The 16,291-nt window shown below is 41.1% G+C and overlaps 1 long non-coding RNA gene across 4 annotated transcripts; it reads left to right on the forward strand.

Annotated features, from left to right (window-relative positions):
• The first annotated feature begins 79 nt into the window (after window positions 1-79).
• Window positions 80-4,078, forward strand: LOC116634335. Of its 4 annotated transcripts, none has more exons than XR_004299937.1 (5): window positions 80-466; window positions 921-1,004; window positions 1,105-1,293; window positions 1,408-2,227; window positions 3,525-4,078. It is a non-coding gene; the product is annotated as an uncharacterized LOC116634335 (long non-coding RNA). The 4 variants fall into 4 exon arrangements; XR_004299939.1 differs by lacking the exon at window positions 80-466 and having other exon boundaries at window positions 895-1,004; window positions 3,525-3,656; window positions 3,737-4,078; XR_004299938.1 differs by lacking the exon at window positions 80-466 and having other exon boundaries at window positions 895-1,004; window positions 1,408-1,577; window positions 2,080-2,227.
• The last annotated feature ends 12,213 nt before the right edge of the window (window positions 4,079-16,291 follow it).

Raw genomic sequence — 16,291 nt, forward strand, 5'->3', positions numbered from 1 at the left:
GGTCTGCGGGGTGCTGGGTTCGACCGGGTGGGGCTGGGTTCCGAAGGGGTTGGGTCTGCAGGGTGCTGGGTTTGGACAGGCAGGGCTGGGTTCCGACGGGGCTGGGTTCCGAAGGGGTTGGGTCTGCAGGGCGCTGGGTTCCGACGGACGGGGCTGGGCTCCGAGGGCCGGGCTGGGACGATGGGTGTGGGCACTCAAGGGTGGGGGGACAGCAGAGCGCGGGCAGAAATGCCCGTGGGCGGGCGCGTTGGCGAGCGCGGGCGTGCGGCGGGTGCTGACCTCCGCAGCAGGGCCTGTGTGGGCCCTGCGCCCCTTCCAACCCCGCCTGGGTCCCCGCGGGTGTGTGTGGGTCACTAAGGCGTCCCTTCCAGGGTGATCCCTTTTTGTTGGGGTGCAGTCAGAGCAAGCCTTTTGGAGCTGCTTTCTTCTGAGGAGGGGAATCGGTGTGCTCCGCGTGTGTTCAGAGGTGAGGCCTGGGCGGTGCTCCCGGAGTCCTGGAGGCAGCCCTCCCCTCCGCCCCCCTGCGTTCCTTGAGCCTTCGCTGTTGCAGGTGTGGCCTGCAGTGCGGAGTGCGGCCGGGGTGCCCCGCTCTCCCTGTGTCTGTGTGCCCGCAGACCGACTGCACCCGCAGAGCTCCCCAGACGTGGAGAGCGGGCCTAACAAGAGAGGGAAGAGTCATTTTTTTGGGCAGGGAGAAATGCCCCCTCACCCCGATGTTAAAGCCTCCAAGTGTCCCGTGGGTGTGGAGGCCTCACATTAATTTCACTAGCAAGCTTTCTGAATTGTAGGGATGTTTGTTTCATTAGGTGCTTTCTCTTTAATTGCCCCCTACCTCCCCCCCCCCCGCCCCGGCCCAAAAATTATTTTTGGCCACAGAACACATTCCAACAGACTCTTTCCTCCGTGCGGCGCTCATTCAGGTGGAGCTGGTTTCTTACATTACCTGTGATGTGCTGTAACCAAAAGCCTTCATCTTCGAATTGCCGGAGCTAAGGAATGAAACAGTGAGTTATATTTGACCAAACCTCTTTATTTTCATCATTCCTTTGTCTTCCAGCGTGGAGATAATTTCTCTCTCCACCAATGGGATCTTTTCTTTTGTAGGAAAGAAGAGATCATCCCTACTGGGCTTTGTCCTCAGCTTTTTCCTCAGCACTGTACGGTGCAGGGGCGGGGAAGGAGGCTCTCCAGCCCAGGAGCCCCCAGGTGCTGAGCCAGTGGGGGGGAGGCCTTCAGGAGCTCTGTGGTCTGCGCTCTCAAAATGAGAGGGCGGTGACTTGTAGAAAAGCAAAGGTGTGTAAATGGTGTCTTCACGTTCTGGCATTCTCTTCCTTTACACCTTTAAGTTCCCGGGCTTCTTTACAAGCTCCTGTTGGTTTTTCTTTTTGTTTTGTTTTGTGTTTGTAGTGAACACGGCAGAGTAACAGGGCTTGGAACTGTCTGGCTAGATTCCACGGGCGCCACGCGAGTCATCAGCCACCGTGTCAGCCGAGTGCTCGTTGTCAGAGCTTAATTCCTGATGATGCTGTTACCAGGAGCCACTTCACTCGTGAAAAATTACGCAGTCTGCAAAGCCGGTGAGTAGCTTGCTGGTGTCCGAAGTAAGTACGTGCAGTATGGCTAGGGAAAATTCAGCGTTGCTAGAAAGTACGTATGAGCTCCCTGCAGTGTCGTTTTTGTAAGAAAAATGTCTGGCACGCACGGAAGGCCTGCAGTATGATGCAGGACACATAGACAGCTCTTAATCAATGTTAATTATTGTAGTTTTCGTGAGTCTCATTAAAAATCCCCATTTATATTATATGTGAGTAGTATATTAATATCCAAACTACAACTCATAGTAGATTGCAACCAGCATTAGTTTATTGACAAAGGTTTAAAAGCAGCCCGAAACCCGAAGAATACCTATGATTTCTCAATCATGAAGAGCCAGTGTATATGTGTTCAGGCCATGAAAATATTCAGGCTGACGTTCTTCATTAACTGTCATTGTTCAAGACCTCAAGGTAATACACTGATCCCTGTGTTAATTTTGATACCACATTATAAAAATAATTAGACACAATCTTCTATTTTCAGTGTACTGCTGAGTTCTGATACATTTAAGAAATCAGATTTAACTGCTCCTCAAGAAATGCTGTATAAAAATAAATTCATGTGGGATTTATTATTCGCCCCACCTCATAGACCAAGAAACCAAGATGTGAGAACAGAGACTAGGCTGAAGGTGAGCAAAGCTGGGTGAGGCTGAAAAAGAAAATCTTTTTCATCTATAACTCTGTTTTAAGATTTATTTTCCACCTCGTATTTAACTTTTAGTTTTCTTTCTTTAAAGTATTATTTTTAGTTACGCTTAAAAGAGTAAGAGCTCCTGCTTAAATCTGCATTGATCTACAAATATTTCTAAGTATCTCTGTCTAAAACTTAAATCTACTTAAAACCTTAAAGTATAATGTAATGGGAACAAATAAGTAATGATATTTTATTAAAATTCTGGTTAAACTCTGAACTTAAAAAAATTTTTTTCAATATTAATGAAAACCAGGTTCTAAGACCAACCAAATGTAATAAACCTATTCCTGCCCCAATTTTCCCAAGCTTTGGAAAACAGAAAATGCCAAGAGAAAGATTAGGAGCTTAATCCAACTCCAGAAGAACAAATGGTACAAATATATCAACTCTGTTTAATCTATAAGTCATTTAGTTTTCTAGCCACCAATAAATTTCATATTTCAGTAAGTTAATTTTGAAATATTTTAATCCTAAGATTGTACAGATCATCTTAGGAGCCCTTTTGCCAGATCTATCAATTCAGAGGATGGTCTTTAAATAAAACGTCAAGTAAAGGGATATAATAAAGTTACAAAGAGCAAACTTTCTGGGGTAGACTACATTCCACAAGTGAAGTTCACCTAGTTAGTTATAGAAAGTTAAATAACCAGACTCTTCCTCTGCCGAACCCATGGCTAGGAATGTCAGTGTTGTTAATTTAACTTTTAAAAAGAGAGAGATTCCAAAAGATTAAGTCTACAGAAGTAAGGAGGGTATGTGCTACTTTACTGATAAATGGAGGAATATACCTTTAAATTCTTCCTGCATTATATTTCCATGTTCTTAATGGTTAAATTCTAGGTTACCTGTTAGAATTTTCAAGAAACAAGGGAAAGCAGAGATACATAAAGCCCTTAAAATAGGAAATTAAGCTTACCAACTCAGACATCAGTGGTTAAATGTGTTTGTTAGCATTTTATAAATTAAGATAATGCTGCAAAAAAGATGCCAAATCTTAAGTAAAGAAGGTATTTACACTGAATGCAAAGGAAATAGACCATGTGCGTGCAAGTGCACGTGTGTGTGTGTGTATGTGTGTGTGTTTAAGGTGTTAGAGGGGAATTATACCTTCTGAACACCGGTCACTTACCCTTAATGTGTTGGAGAACTGCTTCATGTTACCTTAGTTTACCTAAGGCCACTTGGTGCCCAGGACTTGTCTTTCTGACTCTGCTTCTGTCCCCCACTCCCAGCGCTGTGCACAGCACCGTGCTTTGCCTATAATTGATGTTGGATGAATAATCATTGACCGCAGTGGAGGCCGCTGTGGTCCGCGGCCCCCAGCCCAGCGCCGCCAGCCCTCTTGCGGTAGCGCCGTCACTCAAGTGAGTAATCTTTACACGGGTGGACACCACAGCATGGAAGCCACAGATGGTTTCCACCCAGCCTTTCACCTTTTCTCTAGATAATAAAAAGTATAGTTCCAGACAGTGGGGCTGGAAGGAAAAGGCGTGTTTGCCTCATCCCTACAACAGAGGTCTTGGTCTACTGAGCGGCTTGCACATGACTCCGTCCACTGGCTGCCATTGATTCAACAGAAGCAAAGAGAATGCAGGAGACATTGTGAAAACCAGGTTCTAAGGTGAACTGACTCCTGCCCCAATTTTCATAGGTTCTGGAAACTAGAAAGTGTCAGGAAAAAGATCAGGAATTTAACAGACCTAAGAAGAACCAAAGGTACAAATATATCAACCTTTATTCCCTATGTCTCATGCCCCTTTCTGCCAGAAAGTGGGTATGATATATATATATATATATATATATATATATATATATATACACAAACAAAAAATTTTATAATATAATTACATATTATAAAAATAAAATATAAATAAAATGTGTCCTATAATTATTTACATAAGTAATATAAATTATATATATAATGTATGCTGTTATATAGAATATATATAATTTTGTTAGAAAACATATTTTTAAACGCAAACTCCCATTACATTTTATTTGAACAAATGAAAACACAGACCAGAAGAAGGGAACGTGGACTATTAAATGCTTTACCAGCACTAAGAACTGGAGAAACCAAGAGAAGTAAATGTTGAGAAATGTGTTGTTCATGGGAAACCTGAAAGTGGAATATCTCAGGTCTTCCCCCCGGCCTCTCCTTTATCCACTAGCATCTCTGGAAATCAAAAATACCAAATTATAGGTGTTTGCTTTTGGAAATGCAGTACAACTTAAACATTTTTAAAATAGCTGATGTTTGCAAAATCTTGTGGGAAGTGAAAATCTTGGCCTGAGGCTTTGGTAAGACGGTGTTTGTGCTCGAGGTAGCGGTGCCACGCACATGCCCCTGCTCTAAATACACACTGATGACAGATGGAGGACAGAGAAAATGTAAAATTAGAGGGTACTTGAAACAACCAAACATCCCTGAGGATCCGCATTGGACACAAGTGCACAGGATGAGAAGGAGTTAGAGAAGCCATCCTGCTGGACTTGGGGCCCAGAGCAGGCAGATCCCACAAGGAGGTGGGGTCCTGTTGGGCAGTGGGGCTAAGAGCCCACGGGGAGGGGAGGAAACACGGATCCAGCCTTCTGACCAGGAGCTGAGCTAAGCCATACGTTGGTATATCCAGATGCCTCCTGCCAGGACAACACTCCTTGTTCCAGGATGAAGGCCCCACTTGGACCAGGTCAATACCTTCGTTAGCCAGAAGGAGGTGTGAGCAAAGAGGCACTGAGAGAGGGGGAGAAAGAAAGAGAGATTGAGAGAATTGCCACCTAGGATGAGTTGAGAAACCCAAAATTCCAAAACACATGCACAAACCAAATGCTAACGTTACCATCAAAAGCAAGAATTGAAAGATGAATTCACTCCAGGCTAAAATTAACAAGTCAGGAAACCACAGATGTTGGCGAGCATGTGGAGAAAGGGGAACCCTCTTACACTGTTGGTGGAAAAGCAAACTGGTGCAGCCACTCTGGAAAACAGTATGGAGGTTCCTCAAAAAGTTCAAAATAGAAGAACCTTACAACCCAGCAATTGAACTACTAGGTATTTATCCAAAGGATACAAAAATAGTGATCCAAAGGGGCACCTGCACCCTAACGTTTATAGCAGCAATGTCCACAATAGCCAAACTATGGGAAAAGCCCAGATGATGTCCATCAGCAGATGAATGGTTAAAGAAAATGTGGTGTATACACACACACACACACACACACACACACACAATGGAATATTACTCCACCGTCAAAAAGAATGAAATCTTGCCATTTGCAACAACATGGATGATAGAAGGTATTATGCTAAGCAAAATAAGGCAATCATCAGACAAAGACAATTATCATATGATCTCACTAATATGTGGAATTTAAGACACAAAACAGGTGAACACAGGGGAAGGGAAGGAAAAATAAAATAAGATGAAATCAGAGAGGGAGACAATCCATAAGGGACTCTTAACTATAGAGAACAAACTGAGGGTTGCTGGAGGGGAGGGGGTTGGGGGCATGGGGTAACTGGGTGATGGGCATGAAGGAGGGCACTTGATGTAATGAACACTGGGTGTTATATGCAACTGATGAGTCACTAAACTCTGCCTCTGAAACTAATAATACATTATATGCTAACTAAATTGAATTTAAATAAAAATTTTAAAAAAAGATAAATTCACTCCAGACAAAATAAGAATAATGAAACATTCTGAAAAGAGCTTTAAATAAATATTTAGGAAACTTAAAGAAATATATGATGGGATAATGCCCATAAAAAGGGAAAAGAAATTGTGAAATATTGAAGTGGCAGAAATAAAACAAGCGTATATTTAAACAGAACCAACTAGAAATCCTAGAGATGATAAATGTAGCAATTGACATAAACATAATAGAAGAAACGGGCTCAGAAACGCATCTGGAAAGTAGAATGGAAAGAGATTTTTAAAGACAGGAGTCCTATGAGGGACAAGAACAATAGGCTAAGGGTTCAATCTAATCTAATTAGAATTCCAGAGGAATGAAGGGAATGACAGACAAGCATAATTAAAACAATAAAAGGTGGGAATGTTCCAGAATGTCAGAAACACATGAGTCTTCAAATTAAATGTGCTTCTAAATCCAAGCAGGATGAAGGAAAGTAAACCGACACTTGATATAGAGTTGGGAAACTGCAGGGTAAAGGTCAGCGTGGAAATGTTAGTAGTTACCTGAGAATGGACTGCGAATGAAGGGAAAGGAATAGAATCCAAGAGAGGACCTAGAAAACATGCCCATTTTTGAGGGACGGACCTCAGGTGGGAGAGCACTCAGGCTCACACAGGGGCACGTGTGTCCAGCCATTCTTACTCACCTTACTTCACTACACCCCTGACCCGTGAACAACATGGGTTTGAACTGCGATGGTCCACTCACACGTAGGTGTTCTACAGTATGGTACAGTAAAGCTATTTTCTTTAAGATCTTCTCAATAACATTTACTTTTCTCTAGCTTACTTTAAGAATACCTTACATAATGCATATAATGTACAATATGGGTTAACTGTTTGTTATCAGAAGGCTTCTGGTCAACAGCAGCTATTAGTAGTTAAGTTTTGGGGGAGTCCGAAGTAAAGCACATGTTTTTGACTGAGGGGTTGGCGCCCTAACCCTTGCATTGATCAAGGGTCAGCTGTGTTCTGAACACCCTGTTTCAGTAACACTATTTCTTGATTGCTGCTACTGGCCGGGAAAGCAAGTAGGAGAGTTCTCAGCAATACCGCTCTAATGTAGCTGAGTGCAAATAGCCCAGCTGACAGGGAACCTCTGTAATTAGAGTGATGTGCTTGGATTAGATCTGAGATTTCCAAAAGTTGGTGGTCATCAGAGATTCCTAGGGAGCTTTTTACTTGTTTTGTAGCTTTCTTAGGATAGAAAATTTTCAATGCTATCCATGGGCATAATAGTATAGAGAGCTCCCTGCCCCCTCCCACCCTCCACCGCTCCCACACTCATCACAAGCCTGTTTCACGCACTCTCTGCCCTCTTTGCTCCTCCCTGGATTATTTTTTAAATGTAGTCAGACATTATTTTATTTCATTCCTAAGTGTTTCCAATGAATACTTAGAAGACAAGCACTGTTGGGGCCCCTGGGTGGCTCAGTTGGTTGAGCAACCGACTCTTGGTTTCCACTCAGGTCATGATCTCCAAGTCATGAGATGGAGCCCTGCGTCAGGCTCCACGCTTAGCAGGGAGTCTGCTTGAGAGTGTCTTTCTCCCTCGGCCCCTTCCCCTGCTCACACGTGCACCCATCCACATGTGCACTCTCACTCTCAAATCTTAAAAAAAGAAAAAAAAAAAGACAAGGACTGTCAAAAATACATATTTTCCTAATACCATTATCATAACTTGAAGGGAAACAATTACTCCTCAGCTATCAACTGTCAACTCCATGTTCACATTTCAGAGGACTTTTTAAACCTACATATTCCCTCAACCCAATCCTAGACACTGAATCAGGATCCAGAATCTCCCTGAGTGATTCTGACAGATCTGATAACCACTGGCTTCGATGATCTTTTAGATCCTTTCTGACCTTGAGACTGACTTTTCCAAGGTCACACATCTGAAGTCACACCTAAGTGAGACTGTCTCCATTATGTCACAGAGCCAGCATGGGAATCTATTCTGTACGTGTTATCCTAAGTGTTGGGATGAGAAAGTAGCACAGGGTCAACGGTCAAATTCTCAAGTTTGAGGTCTGTCTCTTAACACTAATTATAGGGCAGTGAATGGACCCTTGCAGCTCTCTGAGACTTGGTTTCCTCTGGTGAAAAATAAACATCACGGTGCGGATTCCCCGACTGTCCACCGTACAGAACTGTTACACAGTTCAAATTCAAGTAAGGCACACGAATGTGCTCGCCCAGAGGCCATGGCTATAGAGATGTTGTCATTCTCATTTGAACATTGGTACTGTAGGGTTGCAGAAAAGATTTTTTTAACAGACTTGAAAGTGAGTGAGACAGTACAGAAGTATTCATGCTTATGGATGTGGAAAAAAGAAAAATTGTAAAATTTTAACTTTTTATGCATATTTTTAATTATTAAAAGACACTACATTAGAAATTCCATTTGTTCAAGACATTGCAGTAAGCCTCTAGAGCCTTGGGAGAGTTGTAAGCAATAGAATGCTTTAATAAATATCTGGGTGGTGGTTGTTTTCACTATGTATTATAATTGTTTTCATCACAATGCAATGTCTGTAATGAATTTGGTACATTACGTACTGTGAATTTTTAAACTGTAATTCTGTATGTGGGAGAAAACAAGTGCTCATCTATCCTTCCCAAATTACTAAACCACCTTTCCAGTTGTTTCCATCTCCAAGACTCAAGGGTGTTTTGCTGCCAGTCCCCTCCTTTTCCCTCTTTCTCCAGCCCGCCCCCCCACCCCATCACATGCCTTCTCCAAACGCCCAACTTAGGGGCTCCTTGCTCTGATTTCAGGGTCGTTCTAACTCCCTCCTTTCTCACTTTGCATGTCCTGTTGGTCCCCAACCCTGGCACTTCTCTTTACCCTCAGTACTCTCCTGAGATTTTGCTGCACTGTCCCTCCTATTTCAAACCCATCTGAACTTCCTAACACACGACAGCAATCGTATCATAGCTGCCATCCCCCTGATTACAGCCTCACATGCAGTCAGCTCAGCCTGGCTCATCTTGGTAGCTTAGTTTCCTACTTTTCACAGGTGAATGCCTCTCCATCTCACAAACTTGCTTCTGCCTCCTCACCTCCCCAGTTTTGCTCACATCTTCCTTCCACTGGGAATATCCCCTCTTATAGCCACCAGGTGAAATCCTAACCTTCTCCCTAGACATCCGTGCTGTTTACTGGTTTTGATTTTCCTCTGCTAAGCACACACGATTTCACCTTCCACCCCTGTGGTGTTAGGCATGGCCCTGTGACTTGTTTTGGTTAATGAAATGGTGCAGAAGCACTATGTCACTTAAGAGCCAGTGAGTGACTGGCCAGCCCTGTTTTCCCTTGCTGCAGTGCCTGGCAAAGTCTGTGTAGGAGTGGGAGAGCCATAAAGTGAAATAGCCCAGTCTCCCCAGCAGCCAACCCTGCAGGGTCACTGGGTCCCACAGTGGGTGTGAAGCCCTGAAATGTGGGGGCTGCTTACTACCATGGGACGACTTGCCTCAACACTGAAGTGGGGCAAGTGCGCTAACCACAACTGGAGGGGCACCCCTGCGGGACCCCCGTGCACCTCATCCCTCTGCAGTCACACCCCAGCTGATGGAAGAGCATGGACTTAGGGTCACATAGAGCCGAGTTTGAAGGTCACACTGTCATTGGCCATTAGTGGCCAGATATCTTTCTAAAACCCAGTTTTCTTATCTACGTAATTGGCAGGCTGCTCAGGATCCTCAAAAGTAAGTGAGCTGCATTCCTGCAATGTTCACCCTTCAGTGAGATCTCTCTCTCCCTGGTATTGCAAACACACAAACCTTAAAGTAATTTCAGAGAATAAGATTTATTTTTTTCTATATGTAGGGCAGTTATAAGACTACACAAATTTCTCTGTTCAATATTTTCACCAAAGTCTAATCTCTTTTTTTTTAACCTTTTTTAAGATTTTTAAGTAATCTCTATACCCAACGTGGGGCTCGAACTCACAACCCTGAGATCAAGAGTAGCATGGTCCTGAGCCATGGGTGCCCCCAATCTCTTTAAAAGTAATGCACAGATACATATTTCTTTTTTAGGTAGTTAACAAGGCAAAACATAACTGTGTAATTAATTTGGTTAAATCATTATGTAGTAATATTCTTGTCTTTCTAAAACAAATGTTCGCTGGAATTTTCACAAGAAAAGTCTATTTAAAAACAATTGTCAGAAAAATAAAGTAAAATTGTTTTGTTATTCAAATGTCTCCAATTACCCTTGACCTGAGTGTCTATTTTGAAATATATGACAATTATTTATTTCAGGGGTTTTTTTGTTTGTTTAATATAGATTTGTGTAAGTATTAAGGACGAAATGAATAAATATACCGTCATTACAGAGTAACTTACATTGTAGACTAGATGAAAGCAGTTTGTTGTTTAGATACTAAATTCTTTAAAATAATTGCATATTAACACGTACTGAGACCATGATGCTTTCACTAGAGTAGCATAAAGCCTCAGTGCGGTTAGAAATACATTATTAGCAAAACAGTATTAAGTACTATGTAATTTCAGTAATTCATGGTTGCAATTTCCATGAGAAACTTAAGACATCATTAGCATCCTTTAAAACATTAATCTCAGCAGCGAGTTTTGAGAGAATTATCTATGATTTTATACTTTCATTTGGATTGGGATGCCAGAAATTGACCCTTTTGGTTCAATAACAAGACTTTTTTCCAGGAGGAATTTTTAACTGTTATTTTCCCCACAGTCATTAAATAAAGAAGACAAGATTATAGTGTGAATTTCAATTTATAAATATAGTGAACTGGCAATAGAGTAAAAAATAAAATCTTTAAAGGGGCTGTAGCCAAGAGTATACATAACAAAGTATCCAACAGATGTATGCCCAATTACGGGTGAGATAATTATGTTCTAGCTAAAAACGATTTCTTTAAATATAGAAGTTCATGAAGAGATGTCCATTCAAAGACTAAAAACAAATGGTTTGTTTTTTCTTTTTTAGTTTAATAATGTGGTTTATTTGTTGCAAGGCAATTATAAGGAGTGGCAAAGCAGGGTGAGTTCCATCTTTAAAAAGGCATATTCTAAGTACTTCCAGTCTTGGGGTGCCTGGGTGGCTCAGTCGTTAAGCGTCTGCCTTCCGCTCAGGTCATGATCCCAGGGTCCTGGGATCGAGCCCCGCATCAGGCTCCCTGCTCGGCAGGAAGCCTGATTCTCCCTCTCCCCGTCCCCCTGCTTGTGTTCCTGCTCTCACTATCTCTCTCTCTCTGTCAAATAATAAAATCTTTAAAATAAATAAATAAAAAATAAATAAATACTTGCAGTCTTGTATGATTTTCTATACCATAAATCCACATTTTCATGACTGACCTTTACTTCTGAGGTCATGTAGACTATGGATTAATATGAACAAAGGTTAATATTTTAAGCCAGGGATCAGCAAACTACAGCCTGTGGGCCAGACCCAGCCTGCTTTGTTTTTAAATGGTTGAGAAAATCAGAATGAGAGGTGACACATGACAAGATGCTAATTTTAAAGTCTAGATATAGACAGTATTAGCTAATAAACAGGGATAAAGTTACAGAAGCAAAAAAAGAGGAGGTGCCCACTTCTCCTCAGTTAAGACTTGACTTCATTGTACTTGCCTTGTTGAAAACAGAAAGTTGTCAGGTTTCACAGCTTTTCTGGGAGGGCAGTGATAATTATCCCAGAAGAAAGTGTTTTAGTCCAAAATGAGAATTCAGTATTTGGAGATATTTGTAATCAGAACACCTTCCGAAAGATCCAGCAACATGAAAGCACCTGACATATTTGGGGGATTTTATAAACAAGGTGTTGGAATCCAGAATCAACCCCAGACTAGGTCCCTGAGGAAGACAGCTGAGGGACAAAAGCTAAATTATTTTTTAGTTTGTAACTGCATTTACTTAGATGGAAATGGACAATAGCTGTGTATCAGTTCCATGTATTTTTGGGAAAAGCACAATGGTGAATTAATAAGCATCCTCAGCTAGTCCTGGGAGAAGGGCACAGAGCACAGAGCAGGAATTTCGCCACATGAAAGCAAAAGCCCAGACCACGCTTACCTGGGCATTCTGCCTTCAGGTGAGAAATACAACAGTATTGGGAATCCTGGTTGGTAGCCTGTTTCTCTGCCCCTTGCTTGCCGAGAAACCAGGCCAACTACTCTGCTTGGTAATATTCTCTCCTCTGAACTCACATAATGCTTGCTACGTCGTTGATGTTTCTCTTCAAATAGGACCCAACTAGTATTTGTCACTTTTATGTTTAAGTCACATAAGTGTACCAGCTCAGTTAACGCAACACAAACATACCAGTTTATAAAATAAAACAATGGAATATTCCTAACACCCCAGTGTCCCCACTTATGTCTCTTCTCAAGGAGTCCCCTTCGTTCCTTGTCCAAAGTTAAACACTCTCATGATTCCCAGTATCACAGGTTAATTTGTCTAGTTTTTGAAGTGTATAAAGATAGGATCAAAGTGTTGGGTGGGGGGGCGTCAGGATTCATCAACTTAGTTGTGTGTGGTGGCTTTTTCCTATTAATTGCTGGGCACCATCCCATTGTATGACTGGGCGATAATTTCTCCTGCTAGGGAGTCTTTGGGTGATTGCCAACTTTGGACGGTTGAGAACAGTGCAGCTCTGAATAGTTTGTGGGCGTCTTTATGCGCGCCGTGGTCGGGTGTGTGCCTCGGAGCAGCCTTGCTGGGTCGTCGGGTCCACGAGCCCATGCGATCAGCGCCACCAGCGCGGGGACAGGGCTGCTGTTGGTTCTGTCTGGAGCCATTCTGGTGGCCATATAGTGATGTTTTATTATTTTAATTCTCGTTTTTGTGAGAATAACCCTCTTGTCACATATTTATGGACCATATGGATATCCTACTTTGTGAAGTGCCTCTTGAAGTCTTTTGCTTATTTTTCTGTTCGGTCATCCGTCTTCTCTTGATTGGTTGTAGGAACTAGTGAGTCGTCCTGGGTGTAAACTTTCTACCTGGTGGGTGACTGCTCTGCGCTCTCAGTAGCATCTTCTATTCTTCACTTTTGAGTAGTTTTCAACTTTAACGTAGCCTACTGCATGCCCCTTTCCTTCCATGGGGAGTGCTCTTTTATGTCTCATTTGGGACATTGTCTCTATCCTATAGCCATAGAGCTTTGCTCTTGTATGATCGTCTCTCAATGTTTTACCCTTCACATTAGATAAATGGTAGGCTTGGCATTAATTGTCGTGTACTGTTTCAGGGTAGGAGTTATGTTTTATATTTTTCCATGCTGATTACCCAGGTTTTCTGAGCGTCATTATTAAAAAGCTCCTCCCGCTGCTCCAGCTTTGCCGTAAACTGTGTGTCCACATGTGTGTGAGTCTGCCTCTAAACTAATTATTCTGTTTCTTTGGTCTAAGTAGACCTAGACCTATTGCTGCACAAAAAGACTGCCCTAATTACCAAAATGTTATAATAAATGTTGATATCTCGTAGACTAAGCCCTTCCACTGTTCTTTTCACTTAAAGATCATCTTGGCTTTTCTTGATCCTTTGTGTTTCCATGTAAATTTTATAATCAGATTGTCAATTACCACAAAAAAGTGCAGCTGGGATTTTTATTGACATGGCATTGGATTTATAGATCAATTTGGGGAGAATTGATATATTTATAATAAAAGCATTTCTAATCCATGCATATGGTATATCCCCCCCACCATCTTTAATTTTTCTTAATAATGTTTTATAGTTTTCTCTATGTAGCCCTTGTGAATCTTCTTTTTAGATTTAATCTTAAATATTTGATGTTTTATGCTATTGTAAATGTATTTTTATTTTTATTATTCATTTATTTATTTTAAAGATTTTATTTATTTGGGAGAGAGAGTCAGAGATAGTGACAGAGAGCACAAGCAGGGAGGAGAGGGAGAAGCAGGCTCCCCTTAGGGAGCCCGATGTGGGGCTCGATCCCAGGACTCTGGGATCATGACCCGAGCCGAAGGCAGATGCTCAGCTGACTAAGCCACCCAGGTGCCCCATAAATGGTATATTTTTTAGTATTTCATTTTCCAACTGTTTATTGCTAATGCATAGATACATAATTGATTTTAAAATAGTAACCTTGTGTTTAACAACATTGCTAAACTCACTTATTCATGCTAATAATTTTTGTTTTCTATGTACACAATCATATCAGCTGCATGTAATGGCAGTTTTATTACCTCTTTTCCAACCCTTATATCTTTATTGAATTGGCTGTGATGAATAAAGGTGGCGATACCAAAAACTTGTTTACTTCCTTATCTCAGATTGAAAGGTTTCAACATTTCACTATTAATTTTTTTAATACCCTTTTTCATAACAGTGATGTTCTACTCTATTCCTACTTTTTAAAAAAATACCCTTCAGGGGCGCCTGGGTGGCTCAGTCGTTAAGCGTCTGCCTTCGGCTCAGGTCATGATCCCAGGGTCCTGGGATCGAGCCTCACATCGGGCTCCCTGCTCGGCGGGAAGCCTGCTTCTCCCTCTCCCACTCCCCCTGCTTGTGTTCCCTCTCTCGCTGTGTCTCTCTCTGTCAAATAAATAAATAAAAAATCTTAAAAAAAAAAAAAAAATACCCTTCATCATAATAAAGGAGTACCACTCCATTCCTGGTTGCTAAGAGCTTTTTTTTTTAATCGTAAATGGGTTTAAGTTCTTTCAAATGCTTTTTCTTTATTAATTCTATGATCGTATAATTTTCTTCCTTTTTTTTTTTAAAGATTTTATTTATTTATTTGACAGAGAGACAGCAAGAGAGGGAACACAAGCAGGGGGAGTGGGAGAGGGAGAAGCAGGCTCCCCTCTGAGCAGGTAGCCCGACATGGGGCTCGATCCCAGGACCCGGGGATCATGACCTGAGCCAAAGGCAGACGCTTAACGACTGAGCCACCCAGGCACCCCTAATTTTCTTCTTTTTAAAAATATTCTTACTATGCTACTCCCAGGAATGAGCCCCAAATTTTGAGATATGTCATCCTTTTTATACATTGCTATATTTGATTTGCTAATATTTTATGTGTAAATTTTGCATCTATATGCATGAGGAAGATTGGCCTATCATTTTTGTCTCTTATACTGTCCTTGTTAGATTTTGACGTCAAAGTTATGCCAGTCTCATAAAAATTATCGGGGAGTGTTCCCCTTTTTCTTTTCTCTGAGTTTCCCAACCCCCAAAAAATCTGATAGAATTTACTAGGGTCTAGAGTTTCACTTTAGGGGTGGGAGTGGTGAGGGTGGGGGAGTTTTAAGTATAGATGTAGTTCCTCTAAGTGTTACAGAACTATTCAAATTTTCCATTTCTTCTTGTGTCAGCATTGGCAAGCTTCCTTTTTCTGAAATTACGTTCAATTCATCTAAATTTTCAAATTTATTTGCGTGATGTGCACATGAAGTGAGAGACATCACTACAGATTTCATACATCATGAGACCTGTAGTGATGTCTCTCACTTCATTCTTGATATTATTTGTGCCTTGAGGTTTTTCAGTTTCATTAATCTTTTCAAAGGACCAAGTCTTGGTTTTATTGATTGGCATGAACCATGTGAAAGCCATGAAATTATGGAAAAGGCAGGTGTCTGGTTGAGCACTGTTAGAGTAGAAAGTGGGCTTTACCTATACTACTGCAGGAAGTTCAACAGCTTTTTCTAGTAACAGCTTTGTTGAGATATAATTCACATACCATAAAGTTCACCTTTCAAGGTGTGTAGCCAGTGGATTTTAGTATATTCTGAGTTGTGCAACCATCATCCTATCCAATTTTAGAACATATTCTTTACCCTGGGAAGGAACTCTGTACCCATTAGGTGTCACTCCCCATTTTGTCCCAAACTCTGCAGCCCTAGTTAACCAGTCATCTTTCTGTTTCTACTTTTATGCCCATTCTGGACATTTCATATAAAAAGAATCATACAATATGTGGTCTTTTGTGACTGCTTCTTTCACTTTGTGTAATATTTTCAAGGTTTATCTATGTTGTAGAACAACTTTTTTTTTCTAAATGAAAAAAATTAGCATACATGTTCTATATGATCAAAATATAACTATTACTGTTGCACAATATAGATTTATTTATCACTACCTTATCTGCTTAATACAGTGCAAATTAAAATGAATTTTATAGATTAAAACATTCTCAGTTCATTTGGCTGAAAGGACAAGAAATCAAGTATAATGTTGTAAATTAATATTTCTAAAATATACTCTTAGCCAATAAAAAAGTTATTACTAAATTATTAAATATAATTTTAAAAATCAGATAACTTATTTTTGTTGGATATAAATTT

This window comes from Phoca vitulina, unplaced genomic scaffold, assembly GCF_004348235.1.
Source record: "Phoca vitulina isolate PV1807 unplaced genomic scaffold, GSC_HSeal_1.0 scaffold9, whole genome shotgun sequence".
NCBI lineage: Eukaryota > Metazoa > Chordata > Mammalia > Carnivora > Phocidae > Phoca > Phoca vitulina.